The sequence below is a fragment of the Pongo abelii genome, chromosome Y (genome assembly GCF_028885655.2).
Source record: "Pongo abelii isolate AG06213 chromosome Y, NHGRI_mPonAbe1-v2.0_pri, whole genome shotgun sequence".
NCBI lineage: Eukaryota > Metazoa > Chordata > Mammalia > Primates > Hominidae > Pongo > Pongo abelii.
Genome location: NC_072009.2, coordinates 55,623,472 through 55,645,911, shown reverse-complemented (window position 1 = coordinate 55,645,911; position 22,440 = coordinate 55,623,472). Strand labels below are relative to the sequence as shown.

At 40.3% G+C, this 22,440-nt stretch overlaps 1 pseudogene; it reads right to left on the bottom strand.

Moving 5' to 3' along the window:
* Nucleotides 1-9,047: 9,047 nt before the first annotated feature.
* LOC129053331 (adenylate kinase isoenzyme 6-like) lies at nt 9,048-15,364 on the bottom strand (annotated as a pseudogene).
* Between the last annotated feature and the right edge of the window lie 7,076 nt (nt 15,365-22,440).

Below are 22,440 nucleotides of genomic sequence, written 5' to 3'. Positions count from 1 at the left end.
CCAATGGCAACTTGGTTAGGCGTAAATTCCCTGTTCACATACTTGTAGAAATACCAGAGGAGGCCTTTGTGTTGTTTTTACTTTACACTAGGTTGTATTTGTTCATGTTGCTAGAGTTTGTATTGTATTTACCCCAGGTATCTTCTGTATTTACCCCAGATATCTCCTGTATCTTCTGTATCTTCTGTAGCAGGCAGCTTCACTGTATTGCCAGACTTTCTCTGAGACTTAAAAGCCACCACTATTACTAGGGAGGTTTTTACATAAAAATAGGGAAGAGGTTACATGAAAAAAAGGTTATGTTGTTTCTGGCATTTGCCTGCAATGTGTCACCTCAGAGAACTCATCCCTGTAACCCACCAGGGTACAAGCTGTGACCTCACATGTCTTTGTAATGTTCTATAAAAGAAAGTCATTTACCAGAGAGGCTTAGCCTTTCAATACTGGTGGATCCTGCCATGATAACATTCTATTTCCATTTTAGCTGTAATGCCACAATCCAGTAACATATACTGAAGGTCTTAATGGAAACTGAGTTTCTCATAATTCTGGAGGCTAGAAATTGAACAACAATCTATTGGCTGAAGTAGTTTCTCTAATGCCTCTTTCTATTTGAGATTAATTGAACACATTCTATTTCTGTTTTCACAGGGTCTTCTCTTGAGCCTCCGTGTCTTTATTCTTTTTAAAAAGACTCCAGTCATGTTAGATCAGGGTCCATTTTACTGAACTTACTTAATCATAGTTACCTCTTTGAAAATGGTATGTCCAAACACACACTTACTCGCAATTTGAGGCTAATTACATTATATATGCCTTAGAATGTCAACATATAAATATTAGAATATCAACATATAAATGTGGGAGAAGGGACACAATTAAGAACATGATATATATTAATGGTAGATTGCCAGGAAAGTGATTACTGGGTAAAAGGATGTACATGTGTAAAACTTTGAAAGCTACAGCCAGATGACTTTCCACAAGGTCTGTGGCAAGTGCATTGTCAACAAGAGTCCCTGAATAAAGCTGCTTCTCTGAACCCAGCCTCCCCTGGATATTGACTTTTTTTAAAAAAATTTTCTGACAATCTTATGTCTGCGGGGACAAGAAAAACACATTGTTCTTTTATTTCCATTTTTCCAACATATATATGTTTAAGTCACTTGCTAGTTGTTACTTTAAATATAGATATGGATTTTCTGTACCTCTATTTATCTCCTCAGATCTTTGACTCTGCCATTAATCCTGGAGTCTCCCAGCATTTATCTTCTTACCAGGACTAAAAATGTTGTGTCTCTTTCTTAAGACTTTCTTTAATATTAAAAAAAGAAGGGCAAGGCACAGTGGCTCACACCTGTAATCCCAGCACTTTGGGAGGCTGAAGCAGGTGAATAACGAGGTCAGGAGATCAAGACCATCCTTCCTAACACGGTGAAACCCCATCTCTAATAAAAATACAAAAAATTTACCCGGGAGCGGTGGCCGGCTCCTGCAGTCCCAGCTACTCAGGAAGCTGAGGGAGAAAAATTGCATGAACCCAGGAGGCTGAGGTTACAGTAAGCAAAGATCCTGCCACTGAACTCCAGCCTTGGTGACAGTATGAGACTCTGTCTCAAAAAAAAAAAAAATAGGAAGAAAAAAATGTTGATTTAATTCTTTCTAAGATGTCTTGCCCTGTTCACTGTCTCCAAAATGGAGAGGAAATATGGCTTCTCCAGGTTCTTTCACTCAATGTCAGAAGCTTCTGTGTTTCAGGTAATTTAGAGGAAATTTCATGCAGCCCTCTCTGGAAGGTTCTTAGGTCTGACCCATGTGCTGTTCAGCAGCCATTTGAAATTGTGTAGCCTGTGTTTTCTCATCTCTACACTGAGGACGTTTTTGGGGAACTCAGTGGGAAAATGCACTGCATACAGGCTATTAATGCTGATGGATGCTGTTGCTTCACAGTTGACCAAATTACATGAGGATTTCTTGGAGCTAGTAGTGGTTAGATTACCCCCAAACCCATATCAAATTTTTTTAAAAGTCTAAAACTTTTTTTGTCAAGGACATGCATGTCCTCCACATTCATGAGAATGAATGTTTGTGGCCAGGTGCAGTGGCTTATGCCTGTCATCCCAGCATTGTGGGGGCTCAAGTCAGGCAGAGCACTTGAGGTCAGGAGTTCAAGCGCAGTCTGAACTACGTGGAGATACCCCATTTCTACTAAAAATGCAAAATTAGTTAGGCACAGAGGCACATGCCTGTAATCCAAGCTACTAGGGAGGCTAAGGCAAGAGAATCACTTGAAACTAGGAGGCAGAGGTTGCCATGAGCCGAGATCATGCCATTGCACTACAGCCTGGGCAACGAGAGTGAAACCACATCCCTCCCCAAAAAAAGGAAAGTTTGTTACATTTACACACGACGGTTCTTTCTCCTTCCCAGTACAACATGGTGCATCTAGGAGTGGACTCCCAACTCCTGGCTTCAGAATGCTCAAAGACATGGTGGTGTACTTTGAATGACAGATTGGTTTGGCTGAGAACAAGTGTAATGAAAGAAAATGACTCTTGAGAAAAGGTTTGAGAGAACTTCAGAATTTCTAAGCCAAACAGTTTGTGTCAGACTCTCTCAGAAAAAAGCCTCTATGTAAAACCTGTGACCAGTGATTATTTTAAATGGACAAGTTTAATGGACATATATAATATAATATAATATAATCAGCCAAAAATTACAACATGTGCAAAGTATTAGGGTAATACAACAAAATAATAATTAAAAAAAAAAGATAAATACCCAGAAATCTACCCTAAAGAAATAGGTATAAATTACCTAAAAAATTTTAAAAGAATTATCTAAATGGTGCTCAGTGACCAAAATATGATCACAGACAATGAAATAAAATCAGGAAAATGAGAATATAATAAGAAAAAATTTAAAGAGCAAATTATGGAGTTGAAGAATATAAAAAGAAAAAAATGCCTGAGAAATTATCAAGCCTAAGTAAAAAAGATAAAAATTAAAATGTTCAACAAATTTTGACTAGGATAAACACAAAAAGATTCCTAATGAGAAAAATTATAAGCAAAATTTTGAAAGTCACAGAGTAGCAGATAATCTTGAAAGCCAAAAAGTAAAAACTATGTGTCATTTATATGGATGCTTCTATGAGATAATCAGTGAATCTAGCTGCAGGAATCTTGCTGGTCAGAAAGGACATGGGTAATATTGTCAATGTGCTGAAAGAAGAAAAAATTTTAAGCAATAATACTATATCCAGATATACTATTTATCAAAATGAAGAAAAAGTAAAGTCTTTTCATGATGACCACATACTGCAATAGCATATCACCACTAGGACTGCACTACAAGAAATGCTAAAGAGAGATTTTCTCATTATAAAAATAAAGTGATGATAAATAGCATCACAAAATTAGATGAAAATCCATAACTCTCTGGAAAAGAAATATGCAGGCACAAAAATAAAATTGTGATGAATTCAAATGATGGTTCATAAAACATATGTAATTATGTAATATAATTAAAAAACAGAAGCCTAAAAATATGCAAAAACATTTGTTAATGTTATATAATATAAAAATATATTAATGACATCAGTAATATTAAGTTGAGGCAGATGGAAAGAGAAAGAATGTTTGCATGCAATTAAAATTAATTTGTTACTGGCCGGGCATGGTGGCTCATGCCTGTAATCACAGCAATTTAGTAGGCTGAGATGGGTGAATCACGAAGTCAGGAGATTGACACCAGCCTGGTCAACATGGTGAAACACCCCATCTCTATGAAAAATACAAAAAATTAGCCAGGGATGGTGGTGGTCCCCTGTAATCCCAGCCACTGAGGAGGCTAAGGCAGGAGAATCATTTGAACTCAGGAATCAGAGGTTGCTGTGAGCTGAGATTGCACCATTGCACTCCAACCTGAGCAACAAACAGTATCAGACTCCAACTCAAAAAAAAAAAAAGGTTTTATGAAATCCCCATGTAATCCCAACATTTTGAAAGGCCCAGGTGGGCAGATCATGAGGTCGGGAGATGGAAACCATCGTGGCTAACACGGTGAAACCTCATCTGTACTAAAAATACAAAAATGTAGCTAGGAGTGGTGGCGGGTGCCTGTAGTCATAGCTACTTGAGAGGCGAGGCAGGAGAATGGCATGAACCCAGGAGGTGGAGCTTGCAGTGAGCTGAGATCGTGCCACTGCACTCCAGCCTGGGTGAGAGTGAGACTCCTTCTCAAAAATAAAAATAAACTTTTAGTCTAAACTGTCACAGGAGAGAAAGAAGGCCATTAAGTAATAATAAAAGGTCTCATTCACTTAGAACTTATGAAATGTTATTATATATGTGTGTGTATATATGTATACATACATTTTTCACACCAGTGTTTCCAAATGAACAAAGCAAACATTGAAATAATTATTACAATAGACAGAAAAAAAAATAATAGAATAGTTTAATTCAAACTTTTAATAATAAATAGTAAAGCCAGCCTAAATATTAATAAGGAAACAGAAATTTTGAAAACACTAGACAAAAATTAGATCTAATGAGAATATACAGAACACACAACAACAGAAGAACACAATTTTCTCAATAGTTCATAAAACATTCTCCTAAATGCACCACCTATTAGGCCACAATACAAGACTTAACAATTTCTTAAGAATAGAAATCTTAAAGACTATTATTTCTGATCAAAATGGAATAAAACTAGAAATCAATAACAGAAGAAAACAAAAATATTATCCCATATGGAAATTAAACTACTCACTTGTGAGCATGCTTGTGTTCAAAGGTTGTAAGGCTTAATATTGTAAAAGTGTTCTTAGTTCCTAGTGAACTACAGATTCAATGCAATCCCTTTAAATTAACTTTTTTTTTTTTTAGAAATAGAAAAACTAACCAACAAATTATATGGAATCTCAAGGGACAAAAAAGGGCCCAAAAATGTTTAAAAAAAGAAATAATGTTACTGATGTCACCTTTTCTGATTTCAAAGCACATTACAAAGCTACAGTAATAAAGACAGTTTGGTTCTGGCATAAAAACAGACAAGGTTTCCAATAAAACACAATGTAGCACAGATGAAAACCTTGCACATATGGGCAAACGGTTATTGGAACATCTATACCATTCCAATATATCTATTGGCACATTGGTACTCATTGAAGCATTATTCACAAAGGCCAATATTTGAAAGCAAAACAAACTTTCCTCATCGAATAAATGAATAAATACAATCTGTGATATAAAAGTAATGGAAAACTACTCAGCCTTTAAAAGGAATAGAAAATGGAATGGTTTTCATCAGGAGTCAGGTGGTAAAAAAAACATGGGTATTATTAGTTTATATTGAGTTTTAGTTTTGCAAAAGAAAAAAGTTTTACAGATATGTTGCATAGCAATGTAAATACACTTAACATGGCTAAACTGTATAAGAAAAAATAAGATTTTCAATTTTATGTTATGTATTTTTGCTACAATTAAAATTAACAGTGACAGCTGAGGGCAGGTGGCTCAGGCCTGTAATCCCAACACTCTAGGAGGCCAAGGTGTTCAGATCACTTGAGATTAAGAATTCAAGACCAACCTGGCCCCATTTCTACTAAAAATACAAAACTTAGCCAGGCATGGTGGTGCATGCCTTTATTCCCGGCTATTCACGAGGCTGAAGCAGAAGAATTGCTTTAAACTGGGAGGTAGAGGTTGCAGTGAGCTAAGACTGTGCCACTGCACTTTCAGTGACAGAGCAAGAGTCTGTCTTAAAAATAAATAAGACAGCTAACAGAAATAGAGTTACAAACTTTCTAAAAAGTTACCTTCAAACTACAAAAAAGTTTCTTTCACACTAAGATATTATAAGATAAACATGTTGAAATTAAGACAATTTCCATGAATACTCACCTAGATAGAATCAATTATTGGCCACCAGCCAAGAAGAAAAATATACAAATCATAAACAAAATAGGGGTAATGTTTATACAAGCAAAAAAAATTTAGATAATTATATTCACAAAGGAAGTAGGGCTGATTCATAGTTGACTTTTGCCTCACACTGTATTAAGATGTACAGAGCTGACAATTGTCAAACAAAATTATAATATATATATATTAAAACTAAAAACAGTAAACTGATTTAAGGTGGCCTGCCCTAAAAAATGAAACAAACAGATACAAAATTGCAAACAAAGTTAAAATTAACATTAACCCCCCAAATTCTGATTTGAATACTGCAAATCAAAACTGTAATAAATAGGTAGAAACTAGAAACACAACTTATGTGAAACAGCCTTCTCTGAAAAATACAGAAATATAAAATATAAAACTTAATGAAGAGCAACTTTAACCCATAAAATCCTCAATAAACGAGATAAAATTCTAGATAACTACAATTTTCAACTCTAACTGTGCATCCATGAAAAACATGAATTTTGAAATGTTTGATACAGTTAGGGCAATAACATTTCAAAGAAAACACATTATAATTATTCATAAAGAACTTTGATGAGAAAGTTTTAAAAAATAAACTTTTAAGTAATACTAGAGAAACTTTTAAATTATGCTACTGATATTTTGATATATTGCTGCTTTGTTTCCCTTTTTCTTTTTTTTTTCAGACGGAGTTTTACTCTTGTTTCCCAGGCTGGAGGGCAATGATCTTGGTTTACCATAACCTCCACCTCCCAGGTTCAAGCTATTCTCCTGCCTCAGCCACCTGAGCAGCTGGAACTACAGACATGTGCCACCATGCTCAGCTAATTTTGTATTTTTAGTAGAGATGGAGTTTCTCCATGTTGTTCAGGCTGCTTGTCTCAAACTTCTGACCTCAGGTGATCCACCTGGCTTGGCCTCCCAAAGTGCTTGGATTATAGGTATAAGCCACCATGCCCAGCCCATTGCTGCTTTTCTTACAAAATAGTAAGGCTGTAATTTAGCCTTTAGAAGAAAAGTCTTACATTTCTAAATACAATAAGTATATATATTTTACATACAGTATAATAAATTGATATATAAAATAAAATTGGGAATAAGTTGTGCTATTATTCAGGTAAAAGTTGAGGAAACTGGTAGAAAATGCTAATAATAAGATTGTGCCTAAAGTTGATGGAATATACAAGACAAATATTTTAATAAATTTTATAATTTATATGTAACATATACATTTGAGGATGTTGTATTATTTTATTTATGTATTTATTTTTTGAGGCAGAGTCTCACTCTGCTGCCCAGGCTGGTGTGCAGTGGAAGGATCTTGGCTCACTGCCAATTCCGCCTCCCAGTTTCAAGTGATTCTCGTTCCTCAGCCTCTCGAGTAACTATGATTATAGGTGCATGCCACTACACCGGGCTAATTTTGGTACTTTTAGTAGAATTGGGGTTTCACTATGTTGGCCAGGCTGGTCTCAAATTCCTGGCCTCATTATCTGCCCACCTCTGCCTCCCAAAGTGCTGGGATTACACGTGTGAGCCACCATGCCAGGCCTTGAGCACGCTGTTGTAGAACTTCTGAAACCAACATTGCAGGCAAATTACAGACATATGACATTCAGAAAGTGAAAACACAGTCATGATAATCTTCATGTTAAAGAAGACAGAATCACAAAATAATAAGTGAGAAATAAGGTAATAATTGGAAATTCAATGTATGTAGAGCAATGTTTTAATTTCCCCTATGGGAAAACTTTTTGTAAGGAATCCATAAAATGAGTACATACAATAAGCCACCCTATAGTAGATACTCTTGGCATATAGCATTTAAATTTTTAAGATTAGGTCCTGATAAGGAAAAAGAATTCTCCATAAAATAATTTTTTATATTTAACAAGATACTTTTGCACATAAAGATTTTCCATCAAATTTTTTTGTAGAATTATGTCTTAAACCTTCATAAGATGAGAAATCATAAAGCAGGAAACATGTGCCATCTCTCTCTGTGGTACTCCTGGAATTTCTTTTTTTATTGTGTAATCCCATTTATATGAAATATCCAGAATATGCAAATCCATAGAGACAGAAAGCAGACTAGCAACTGCAAAGTGATGAGGAGGAAAGAATAGAGAGTGACTGCTAAAGGGTATAGGATTTTCCTTTATCATCACTGCTTCCCCCACAGTGGTGACAGTCATAACCTTGTTAATAAGCTAAAAACCAATGGAATGTATAATTCATTTATGTTTGTTTTTATAGTCTAAGGTCTCACTGTGTTTCCTAGGCTGTTCTTGAACTCCTGCCTCAAGCAATTCTCCACCTCAGCCACCCCAGCTGCTGGGATTACAAGCATAAGCCACCATATCCAGTTCTGATTATACACTTCAAAATTGTAAATTGGATTGTATGATATGTATATCTCAGCTAAAAAAAAAAGGGGGGGCAGTTCTGTACTGATATGATATAAACTCCAAATATATTAAGTAAAAAAAGAGAGGTACAGAATAGTGTGTGCAATATACTATTATGTTCTAAAAAAATTGTACACCCATATATATACACTGTGCAGGCATAAAACCTCTTAAAAGATATACTGGAAACCAGTAACATTATTTCCTAAAGTGAAGGATCCTGGATTGCCTGTGGATATTGTGTTCTGGAAGGGAAACCTAACTTTTCAACATGCTGTTTTGTACCTTTTAAATTTTCTATAGAGTACAACACTTCCCTTATTTTCTAATTTCTAGAAAGAAAAAAGGAATACTTTGATACTTTCTCTTTAGTCTTTAGTTTATTTTAAGAGATCATCTACATTTTTTTCTGTAATAAACTTAAAACATATCCACCCATTTTGTCAGATTTATTTATTCCTTAGCAATTTGTTTTAAAATTACAGTTTTTGTCTCAATCCTTAATTATACTATATTCATTATATTTCAGATGTTTAGGTTTCTCATGGAGAAAAAGATACACAGGCATAAACCTCTATACTATCCACCTGCTAGTCCTGCAACATGATTTTAATAAAGTGTTACTGATACTTGAACAATTTCTATGATGTCAGAAGAGTAATATCAACAAGAATGATTGTAAGGTAGCTGGCCCTATAAGTCAAGAGTTATGATATTTGATCCACTGTTCAATCCATTTCTAGATCTGATCTATATTATTTTCTTATTTATTTATGTATTTATGTATGTATGTATATATTTATTTATTTATTTTTGTTTATTTTGAGTCGGAGTCTCGCTCTGTCGCCCAGGCTGGAGTGCAGTGGTGCGATCTCAGCTCACTGTAAGCTATGCATCCCAGGTTCATGCCATTCTCCTGCCTCAGCCTCCTGAGAAGATAAGAATACAGGCACACACCAACACGCCCCGGCTAATTTTTTTTTTTTTTTTTTTTTGTATTTTTAATAGAGATGGGGTTACATTGTGTTAGCCAGGATAGTCTTGATCTCTTGACCTCGTGATCCACCCACCTTGGCCTCCCAAACTGTCAGGATTACAGGCGTGAACCACTGCACCCAGCCAATCTGATCTACATTTTTTTCTAGTTCTTCCCGTATATTGCTGGGCAACTGATGCACGATTTCTTCCTTGTGGGATGTTGTGGCTTCTTTATAAAGAACTTGAATAATCTCACACTGAGTATTGTCTGTTAGAGTCTTCTCATTATAACCTCTTGTTTCAAGTCTTTCGTACAATACATTGGTATCTGTCCTCAGCACAAAAATTATGTGAATCCAGAGTTTAAGGAAGAAATCAAAACCGTGGTAATCAAAAATAACTCCACCTTCTCTCATTTGGTTATCTAACTCATCAACTACTCTGTCTTCATCTAAAATGGGACAGTCATACTCTTCATCATAGACATCATACAATTGCTCTTCTCAAGGTAAATCACCCACATCAATGTATTTCAGTCCTGACACTGATGCAAGTTCTTTGCCTAGTGCGGTTCTTCCAACCCCTGGTGTACCGGTGAGTAGGAAGTTCAGAAGCAATGACAGCTTGCCGCGACGTCTCTGAGTGCCTTGCTCACATGTACTTTGCAATACTGTTCTTGGAATTTCTAAACCAAATCCCAATGCCTCCACTACTCCCTTCACATACTTTTGACTTGAGACACCACATATTTATTTAAAAATTGCATAAAGTAGAGGTCTCCAGAAATGCGCACAGATTTCCCCAGATTAACAAAACTAATGAAAACTAGTCAGATCATGTAGGTTCTTACAGATTCTGAGAGGACTTTGGTTTTCAGTGAGAATGCACTGGAAGATTCTGGGAGGGAGAAAAGAAGCCATAGAAGATTGAAGAGCGTAGTAAGCATGCGACAAGAACATGTTTATCTGTGACAGCAAGAAAAATAAAATTAGACTTTTTTAAAACAATTTCCATTGTAACAGAGGTGACCAAACCATATTTAAACTCTGGCTTTCTCTATGACCTTTGGACCTCTCCCATGTGTTACATGCTCATTTATTTTCACCTTGCTTTGTACATGGCTATTGCTTCCTCTCTTTCCACACTGCAGGAATTTTGCTACAGACTATCCACCAGAGATTTTTTTTTCCTTCCCCACAATAGTAATTGGGCTCACCATAAAAAGCCTAACTCCCAGCATCTTCCTCAGGACAGAATTAAAGCTGTAGTGTATGTGTTGAAATGTTTGTCCTTTTGAGAAGTTGCCTAATGAATAGATTATTTCCTGACATGGAATGCTGAAGGACATGATGGAGTCATACAGATGAGAGTTGTGTCTGATGAGAAGAAAGAAAATTGCAGCACTAGAGAAACTGCAATACCACAGACAGTCAGCTGGGGAATAAAATAGGTAATCAATCTAAAAACAATGGAAAAATTTCTCTTTAACTGAGAAATACACACAGATCCAGAGAAGACATATCTGAGAATGCATCTGTGAAGCAGATGCATAGCCTGTTTGATTTCTGTCAATATCACCCTTTACTAAGCCAGTTTTTTTTTTTTTTTGAGAAATAGTTTTGCTTTGTCCCCTAGGCTGGAGTGCAGTGAGGCAATCTCAGCTCACTGCAACCTCCGTCTCCCATGTTCAAGCGATTCTCTTTTCTCAGTCTCCTGAGTGGCTGGGACGAGAGGTGCACACCACAATGGCCAGCTAATTTTTTTGTATTTTCAGTAGAGACAGGTTTTGCTATGTTAGCCAGGCTGGTCTCAAACTCCTGGCCTCCAGTAATCTGCCCATCTTGGCCTCCCAAAGTGCTGGGATTACAGGCACGAGCTACCGTGCCCTGTCATGCCAGGCTTTAAATGCTAGATTTGATGGATGTTGTATAATTTTCCAGATCTTATAAAAAATTACAAGGCATATGGAGAAGGTGTAAAATACACTTCACTGGAAGAAACAGAATAAATATCTAGAAGTTGAATCTTAAGAAATAAAGATTTTTGCATACCTGATAATGAATTGAAAATAATTAAAAGCTCTCAGTGAACAAAGATAAAACAAAAATAAACAATTGAATAACATTTAAAAATAATAAATGAATAAAATGTGATATCAATAAAGAGATTAAACCTTTTTCTAAAAACTCAACAGAAATTGTGGCATTGAGGGATCCAATAACTGGCATTTACAAATTCACTACAGAGACACAACAGCAAACAATGGAGCAGAAAATGAATCAGAAAATTAAACATATATTATTCACCAATATTTAGGCCTGGAAATCAATTTTTGAAAAAAAATAGAAAAAGTAAATGTGAAATATGAGACTTACTGGACATCATCAAGTAGACCAATATAATTAGAGAAAGAGTCTTATAAAAAGAACATAGGAAGAAAATGACATAAATGTTATTTGGGAGAAAAAGAGGGGATGCTGAGAAACTTATACATTGCATTGATGAAACAAAAAATACTAATAACCAAGAATAATTGATCTGGAAAAAACTGTACTTCAAAAATTAGAAAAATAAAGCCTTTGTAACTTTAAAATAAAAAATCTAAGGTTGCTTACAACTAGAATAACCCTAGGAAAAAATGCAAATGAGAGTCAATTCTGCTGAAACATTAAATGATGGTGGACAGCATCATAAAACCATATGAAAATATAAAGCTCTCTGTTAAATATAAATACATACAAAGATATAAAATTTGCTATTGTAATAATTCTGCATAAAATTCTTAAATGTCTGTGAAAATACACACAATATATAGAGATATAATTTGTAACATTAGTAAGAGAGTGGGGGAAGTAAAAATGAATATATTTTGTAGGCTGTTAACTTGAAGTTGAAGGCAAAAGCTGTTTGCCCTGGGGACCTCAGCACTGGGCAAGGGATGAGGCAAAGTTGCCATTTTGTTTCCCTTAGTTCTTCCATCTCCCCCTACTCTGTATAGGGATTTTTCTTGGTCTGCAGGGATAGTCAGTGTGACCAGGCTCTGTTCTACACACACAGACAGGTGTAGGTAGGCATGACAAATATAGAGGGGGCCTGGGATTCTAAAAAGTACTAAATATTCAAAAAGTGGAAAATTGAGAATTCTTGGCATTATTTTCAGGGCTCTGGGCTGGGGAAACGGTAAGTCCTTGCTTCCAGCCATGAGGTTTCTCATCAGAGTTGTTGGGGCCTTCTCCCTGCAGGTGTCCCTTAAGGAGATGTTGCAGGAGATTTAGCCGGTGCTGATGGTCCATGAAGAAATGTGTTACTGTGCCTGCGTCTCACTGCACCTGGACAGCAACATGCCAAACAACTTCCCTGGGCTGCAAAACAGTAAGGAGCTGCAGGGGGCTCAGGGCTATGTATGAGGGAATGCTGATTTGGAAGTTGGGTTGACTGTCTTGGGGAGGGACCCCAAAAGAAGGGCCAGGCAGCACTTCCCTACTCCTCGGAGATCTTTGTGTCACAGATAAGAATGTGCATGTAGGATTGGACCACAGGCTTCCTTCTCTAGCCTGTCACACCAACACTTTATAACTTCACAGCCCACAAGTTAAAGAACAGAGTTTTGATTCTAAAATATCAGGCAGTACAAAGCCAGGCTTGATATCACCCCAATCAAACTCTATAAAGCTAAATGATGTCTTGGAAAAAAAAAAAAAACTTAAAAAGATTCACAGTATTTGAGTGGGGAAATCTGCCCTGTGCAGCACCAACTGCTGTGGTGAGATTCACCTGGTTGTAAAGCAAAATCTCTCATGTACTCATGTTCCCTGGGAAAAAGCCACTCATGTTCCCAGGGTCTACCTGCTTGCTAAGAGCAATTATGGAAAAGATTTGTAGCTCAATGGTGCCCATAGTTGATCACAGAACCTTTCCTCTTTCCCAAAACAGCCACCATTAACATTCAATGAAACACACACTGGAAGATGGTCCTGAAGTTGGAGGCCCTGGGGAGTCTTCAGCACACCCCTGCATGAGGGCTGCCCAAAAAGGCAGCTGTAAGTGCTCCATCTACCCAAGACACTAGTGCAAAAAAAGCAGTTAGACTTGTCGGCTCCTCAAGACCACTGTGTGCTTCAGAGGCATTTCGCAGAAAATTTTTCATAAGAAAGGATCTCTGCCCATGTGTGTTTGTGTGAGTGTGTGTGTGTTGAAATTATAAACCTCTGTGTTCATTATGGAATTTGAAAATGGAAACCTAAAGTTGAAAATTAAAATCACCCATGAAAGCATCTTGCAAACTATTTTCTGTTCTATATGCGATGTTTTAGGGTACAGGTCCCTGGTAACATCCTACATCCCTCTCCCTGAAAGAGCTACACACACTATTCAAGGCCTGCTTCCACATGAACCACATCCAAGAGCAGCTTAAGAGCCTGGACCCATCTGCTGCCTTCAGCAGGGCTGACTGAAGCTGCTTGTTCTTCTCGAACATCTTCTCCAATGACCTGAGAGGTGGAAGAGACATTGGGGCCAGGATTGAAAAGAGGGAAGGGGTGCATGGAGACCAGAGTCTGAGGACCAGGTTTTCTCACCTGGAGGGGTCTGGCCTAGAGGCACTCAAACCAGGGTCAAATTTAGGTGGAGACAACTGACCTTGGGTGGCCTTGTGCTGACGACAAGCCTCGAGTCCCTTAAACAGTAGAAAGTGAAAGAATGACTTGGAGATGAGCCTCACTGACTGTGTGCCACCTGAGTACATCTTGCCAGGGACCCAGGAGGGACCATGGTGTCTCCAGAGCCATGATTGGAAGGTGGAACTCCCAAAGGGAGTAAAGAAGAGGGTCCTCAGTGAGATGAAGAGCTTATTTTTACTTGACCATTCCTGAAGTGCTTTCAGTGCCTAAAAGTGCCTAGCATGAACAGCTGGAATCCACTTCCTGGAAACTGCAAGATGCAAGTGGACTTCATTTACCTCTTTGTAATTACAGACAAGGACAAGAAGGGCCCCATCACTGCATCCTCATGGAGCTTTTACTGGATCCAGTAAGTCTCTGCTGGCTCCCCAAAGACTCCTGGGATGTCACTTCTTCTGGGTCTGTGAACAGACAACTAGGGCACTTCCTCAGTGCCCACTTCCTCCTTGTAGGCCTGCAGCCTATTGCTCAACCCCAAGCCCACCAGCCCTTGCTTCCTAAGCCATTCCTCACTGGAGCTGCTCAAGTACCACAGTCTGAACTTCACAAAACTCTTTGTCATACCATGAAAGAAAAGGTAGGGCTGCCGTGCATGGTGGCTCATGCCTGTAATCCCAACACTTTGGAAGGCCAAGACGGGCAGATCACGAGGTCAGGAGTTTGAGACCAGTCTGGCCAATATGGTGAAACTCTATCTCTACTAAAAATGCAAAAATTATCTGGTCGTGGTGATGCATGGCTGTAGTCCCAGCTGCTTGGAGGCTGAGGCAGGAGAATTCCTTGAACCCGGGAGGGGAAGATTGCAGTGAGCTGAGATCATGTTGATTCACTCTAGTCCAGGTGACAGAATGAGACTTCTTCTCAAAAAGTAGTAAAATAAAATAAAATAATACAATACAAACACAATACAATACAATACAATACAATACAATACAATACAATACAATACAATACAATACAATACAATAAAATGTAATGTCACTGTTGCATCTCCCCCTGACTTGTGTCATATTACAGGAGCTTATGGAATGAACCAGCCGGCCAAATCTCCAGAGCTTCCGCCCAAACAATCTGCCCCCACTGCTTGAGTCCCCTCTAGGGAGCTGACAGTGTGACAGGGGGCATCCCTGGGAGTGGTGGCCATTTGCTTCTATCTGACCTCAGGGCAGTTTCTCAGGGCAAGAAGATCCTAGAGCAGATGGAAGTCTCAGAGAAGAAACCTATGGCAGGGTTCTGTGCTCAGTGGTCTCTGTATCTCCCTCTCCCCTACTTGTCATGAGGTCCAGCACCACACACTCACCCAGGTCACTGCTGCATTCCAGGTGTGCAGCTGGATGGCTCCCCTGGCAGAGGATGCCATGGACTGTATGCATACAGAGAATGCCTACACCTTGAGGCTGTACTATGAGGAGAACATTCCTGAACAGGGTCATGCAGATTGGTCCTGCCCTCAGTGGGAACCCCCTTCCTTCTGGGTACTAGACAGAATTTTGTGCACTTTCCTGAAGGCTCCATGCTGGGTCTGTTCATTTGGAAGTTTGAGGCTGTCCATAGGGAGGTAACAAAAGAGATTTCTCCTCCATCTGGAAAAAAAAAAAAAAAAAAAAAAAGAAGAAGAACGAAAGAAAAAGGAGACTTCTCAGAGCACATTGTGGGGCACAGGCTGAGACCTTGCCTCCCTCCCTGGTCCCTCTATGGTCCCAGGACTGAAACAAGGGGCTGAATACAATGAGGGAACTGCTCTGCAAGAACTGGCGCAAGTGGCTTCTTCAGGAAAGAACCACAGTCAAAGTGCCTACAGCCCGTAGTGACTGACTGGCAGCCTCAGGCCCACTTACAATCTGCAGGCAGGTTTTCTTGATGACAGAGTGAAAGCAAGGAAAGCAGGAAGGAGCCCAGCCCTCTCAGTCACCCTGAAGGCTGTCTGGGGTTCCCTGCAAGGCCTTCTAGCCTTCTGCTTCTTGACAGACTACCCAAGCATCTTTTTCTGGCCTTTGAGACTTTGATTATCTGGAAGGAGAAGGTCCTACTTTTCACTAGGCTAAGAGGCCAGGGCCATCCAGCTCTCCCCCTTCGGTAACAACCTATGGGCTCTCACCTGGGCACACATTGCCCAACCTTGGCCCTTCTAAGGCAGGAGATCATTTGTCTTACAGGTTCAGCTTGGTAGGACTTAAAAGTTATCAGTGCTTTTATTAAGATAGAGAAATTAGGGGGAAAGTGTTGCCTTAAAAAATTTCCTCTATTCTTACCTTGGAGATCATCAGCACAGGTGACAGCATAGGCAGGGCTGCTGAGGATGCTGGGGGAGAGTACCCAGCCTGTCCAGCCAGCTGGTCCTTGCCAGAGGTGGTTCATGACCCAGCCCCTGAGAGAAGCAGGCAGACATCCCAGCAAAGAGCTGGAGTGTATAGATCAGGGCATCCCAGGCACACTGATTGTGGCTTGGCACTACCTCCCATCAAGAGGTGTCACCACAGCTGACCCTTGGAGCCAGAGAGTGATTTTCAGTGTGTGCAAGGCAGTCAGCTCTATCAGCTGTACAGCCTTCAATACTCACTTCACCTTGGACATCTCACCAGAAAGCAGTGGAGACTGGCCAATGCAGAAGCTCTTTAAAGTGGGATGGAACATCATGGGGTGGGGGATCTGGGGACTGTCTGCTCATCTGGCCATTGCTTCCTGAGGGTGTGCTCTGCAACCAAACAGTGACTGTTTTCATGTTTGTCTGTTTATTTATGGGTTTAAAATACCCTAATATTTCATTTATAGTAGTTTAAGGCTTGTATTTGTAAAAATTTTATTAGAAGAAAGAGGGCTTAAGACAACAATATTTTAGAAGGTCTTAAGTGGGCATAGACTTTCATGTGACAACAGGTGCTGTTGACCTCTTTTTGCTACATTTGTGCACACAGAAAGTGCACTGAAAGTATACACAGAAAGTCAAGCCACAGGTGATGAGGCCAAGTGTCTAGAGCAGAGCCTCCTGGGCTTGCTTACTGGTTTGCAGTCAGGAGGACTCTGGCTGTGAGGCAGTGCCTACCCTGGATCTACACCCCCCACCCCCTCTCCTGAGTAACCAACAGAAGGCAGTGCTAATTAGCAGGTGAGTGATGGGCATCGGGTACCCCAATACCATCTGGGAGTGTTTGAATGCCATCTGGGATAGGGCTGTGGGGGGCAGGGGCTGTGGCTGCCTTAGCTTGTTATGGCACCACCCACAGATGCATCTGCCCTGTGCTGCTTCTCCAGCAGTCAGCTGCCCATGGTCCTGAGCCTGTCATGCCACGCCTGCTACCTCACACTGCTTTCATCTGAAAAAAACATCCTGAGATGGTGCTGCTGGACGTGAGTGTTGGCAAGAGGACAGCACCTTTGTCCTGGGGGATTAGGAGCTGGCCAGATACCTCCTGACTGCCTCTACAACAAGTGGGGGCTGGTGCTGCAATTAGCAATGCCTCCCAAAAGATGTGTTTGCAATGGCTCAATGAATATTTGATGCAGAGGCCTAAATGAAGACACATGAATGGAGTGTGTGGACATCAGTTAGCAGCTGGGAAACAGGTGCCTCCCAGGCCTCATCCTTCAGCAACTGTGGAACATGCCCAAGCCATGAGTGTATACACCTAGAGTGTATACATCTGGCTGCTGCTTTTGCTGCCACTATCCCCAGGCTCAATCTTGCTTAAAATCTGGATTTTAAATAGAAAAGATAAGAGGCTTTTCTGTGCCCTGGAATAGGAAGCCAGAGATCTGTGTAGGGCTGGCACTGGGTGCACATTAGTTTTGCGACAGGATGAGAGTTGCAGTGGTTTTTTTAATCATGATAGGCCTGGCCTGGTTTTAGCTCTGAGTGATGGGGAGGGAGACAGCAGTGGTGGTCATGTAGACATCCACGTGCCCAATCCTGGCCTGCCTGCCCTCAGACATATCAAGAGGCCCCACCACAGGCCCGACTTTCCTCCCTACTCCCTGCATGCCAGATGGGAGCGCCTGGAACCTACAGTCTGAATGTATTATTCTCCCATTTTGACCTGAGCTAGCTAACACACACTGGGGGTGGGTGGGTGAAAGGCCTGGTGGAAAGCAGGGCTGGGTCATGGATCCCGGTGGAAATTTAGATACAGGAGTGGTTGTCACCTCTCTGTGGAGCCCAGCTCCCTACCAGATCCTTGTCACACAGCCCTGTCTACAAAGACCAGCTCTGGCAAGTTTGGGGATCCCTAAGGCCCTGAGCTGTTCCCTGTCACCCCCTGTCTGTGCTCCTTACCTTTCCTGCTGGCAGAGCTCAACATGGAGGAGGTTGCCATCCTCTGAGCCTGAGGGAGCTGTGTCTGACTGGGGCTTCTGTCTGGGGTTTTGCAAATGCTACTTATGTGTATGGTCTGCCCAGATACCTTGTTTCAAAGGAAGTGAGCATGAACTAGCAAGTGCAGCAACCCCACACTTGATCAATAACTTTTTCTTGTCTTTAAACCATCACATTTTCATTTCACATTGGAATAAAGTAAATGAAACCTGCTACACCAGCCTCGCCCATGTGTTCTGTGACCCAGATTCATTTGGATCTGAGGGCTGTTGTCAGAAATGTTATGAAAAGAAGAGTATGTATAAATTAGATCAAATCTAAAATTATGCTTATAATGTCATTTGTGTGGGAGATAAGAGGGTGGAGTAACAGGCACTCAGTTGGAGTATTCCCACCTGTCACTTACCAGGCTCATGGGTGTAGCTCTGGTGAACATCACCAGACATTGGTGACAGAAGAGAAAAGGCCAGTGTGAAGTCTAAGTGGGGGAGGGTGCCAGGCTCTGGGGCTTGTCCCTGGGCATGCTGAGACTGTTAGGTCACTGGACATCTAACTGCCTGGACACCGGCCCTTGACACATGAGTTGACATAAGAGGATTGAGCAGCACTCTTCGGAAGTCACATTGTGCTGGGAGAATGGAGGGGAATGTACAACTCGCCATCCTAGGGTAGGTTTCAGAGTTATCTGGACACTCTTGGAGAGCTAATGAGATGAGAGGAAGGCAGTCCGCCAGGTGCACCTGACGACCGGAGTCTATGGTGCTTGGGGCGGAGGGTGGTTGTGGGGGTGGCCTGTCCCTATGAGAGGAAGAGCTTACAGCTTTTACAGCTGGTGGCTGCTGCCCAGCAATCCCTCTGCAGAGCAGGCAGGTCATCAACCGCATGTATAGCTGAATGTCTTTTGAAGGGTTTAGAGAGTGCTCTATGTCTTAGAAATGCATTTCCCCTGTCCTTGTCCAGTGAACACTGTTCACACAGCTAACACCACTTTTTGAGATGCCTTCACCATGCAAAGATGAAAATGGATTGGGTTTAGTTACCATTGTGCCTCCTCCTCACCTGAGAGGCCTATTTTCTTAGGTTCATTCCTTAAGTGTATTAGTGCTGTCAGTCACCTTTTGACAACCCAAATGACAAGTGGCTGTTGTTTCATAAAAAAAAAAAAAAAAAGAAAAAAAGAAGGCTTTGAATGTGAAACCCTCCTTTTCTCCTCTCCTTCTCATAGGTGGAAGATTTAATTTTTTTTAAAAGGGTACATAGTGGTATCCCAGCAGGTGTAGTATGAGAACTGGGTTGTGTTAGGCTATGGTTTCAGTGTGGATGGGCAATTCTTCAAGATGGAAAACCAAGTCTCACTGAGTTGCTGAAGCCATACTCGCCTTTCTCCACATCCCACACCATAGGCTTTCACTTAGCTCCCGTGCTTGAATTTTTTAACATACATTTATATATATATATACATATATGTGTGTATATATATATATACATATATGTGTGTATATATATATATACATATATGTGTGTATATATATATACATATATGTGTGTATATATATATATACATATATGTGTGTATATATATATATACATATATGTGTGTATATATATATACATATATGTGTGTATATATATATATACACACACATACATACATATACAGGTCTCACTGTCACCCAGGCTGCAGTGCAGTGGCTGAATCATGGGACACTGCAGCCTCAAACTCTTTGGCTCAAGTGATGCTTCCACCTCAGCCTCTCAAGTAGCTAGGACTATAGGCAAGCAACGCTACACCCAGACAATTTGTAAACCTTTTTCTAGAGACTGAGCCTACTTATGTTGCCCAGACTGGTCTTGAACTTCTGGGATCAAGCAATCATTCCACCTTGACCTCCCAGTGTTTAGATTGCAGGTGTGAGCTACCAAACTTAGCCAAAAATATGTTTTTTAAAGAACCGTTACAACCAAATTATGAGTTATGATTGCACCACTGCTCTCCAGCTTGGGCACCAGAGCAAGACCTTGTATCCAAAAACAAAGCAAAGTGAAACAAAAAAATACTTAAAACCAAATTAAACTTTGAAGATTGTGTCATCTGTGTCCATCCCTGCCCTCCAAGCTATCACAGTTAAATATAATGGTTACTGAGAAAATGGTTAGATATTATTAAGAAAATTTTTTTTTTTTTTAAATGGAGTCTCGCTCTGTCGCCCAGGCAGGAGTGCAGTGGCGCGATCTCCGCTCACTGCAAGCTCCGCCCCCCAGGTTCACACCATTCTCCTGCCTCAGCCTCCCCCCGTAGCTGGGACTACAGGCGCCCACCAGCATGCCAGGCTAATTCTTTATACTTTTTAGTAGAGACGGGGTTTCACTGTGTTAGCCAGGGTGGTCTCGATCTCCTGACCTCATGATCCACCCACCTCGGCCTCCCAAAGTGCTGGTATTACAGGCATGAGCCACTGCGCCCAGCCAAGAAATTTCCGTATGTCCTTCAACTAAGAACGAGGTTTTCTAAATGTGACCCAAGTATTTTCCCACCACTACTTTCAGAATCTAAACTAGCAAATCAAATCAGGGCACCTGCAGAGGATAGTTGGTCGTTTTCAAATAGAAAGAGAATTACCCCCGTTAATAAGACTAATACAGTGATTTTCAAAAGCAGAAGTCAGACTGAGATGCAGCACAGTCAGGGCACAACTACCCTGGAATAACCTTCTCACACAGAATGGTTGAGGAGACTTTCTTAGATGAGCAAATTTGGGCAATATAATTCATGCTTATTTATTCCCAGCCCTTGCTTCCCGCCTGATTCCTAATGGCCACCTCACGATGTGGTCAGCAGTGGGGTGTAGTGTGGTGAGAGAGGGGCTCAGGGATGGCATGAGAGTCTTTCCTGCATTATCAAAATGCATAAAAGTTGTGAAAACGGTGTTCAAATGTTCTACTTCCTACCTTTAAATAGCTGTTAAGATGCATTATACAACAGACTCAGGAAAGGGAAAGAACAAGTGCATTTCAAGTCTCAGCTCACTTCTTTATTAGCTGTGATACTCTGGGCATATGACTCCAAATATTTGAGCCTGTTTGCCTGTTCACCCAAGATTATCCTAAGGAAAAATAACAAAGCTTGAGTCATCATGCTACTCAATTTCAAACTACATTACAAAGCTATAGCAGCCAAAACAACTTGGTGCCAATACAAAATAAATATACAGACCAATGGAACAGAACACACACCTCAGAAATAACACCACACATCTACCACCATCTGATCTTTATTAATCCTGACCAAAACAAGCAAAGGGGAAAAAAAATCCCTATTTAACAAATGTTGCTGAAAAAACTGGCTAGCCATATGCAGAAAACAGAAACTGGACCCCTTCCTTACATCGTATACAAACATTAACTCAAAATGGATTAAAGTTTGTTTTGTTTTGTGGTTTTTTCTTTCTGAGATGAAGTCTCACTTTGTTGTCCAGGCTGGAGTACAGTGGATTGATCTGGGCTCACTGCAACCTCCGTTTTCAAATAGAAAGGCAAACACCTTTCTAGCAATTCTCCTGCCTCAGCCTCCTAATTAGCTCAGATTACAGGCACCCACCACTACATCCAGGTAATTTTTTGTATTTTTAGTAGAAACGGAGTTTCACATGTTGGCCAGGCTGGTCTCGAACTCCTGACCTTGTGATTAGCTTGCCTCAGCCTCCTAAAGAGCTCAGGTTACAGGCATGAACCACTGTACCTGCCTGGATTAAAGTCTTAAATGTAAAAACCCAAACCATAAAAACCCTAGAAGAAAACCTAGGTAATACCATTGAGGACATAGGCATGGACAATGACTTCATGACTAAAACACTGAAAGCAATTGCAACAAAGAAAAATTGACATATTCGATCTAATTAAACTAAAGAGCTTCTGCACTGCAAAAGAAGCTGTCATCAGAGTGAACAGGCAGCCTACAGAATGGGAGAAACTTTTTGCAATCTGTCAATCTGACAATGGTCTAATATCCAGAATCTAGAAAGAACATAAACAAATTCACAAGAAAAAAACAAACAAACAACACCATGAGAAAGTGGGCAAGGGATATTAACAGACTCTTCTCAAAGCAAGACGTTTGGCTGGGCGAG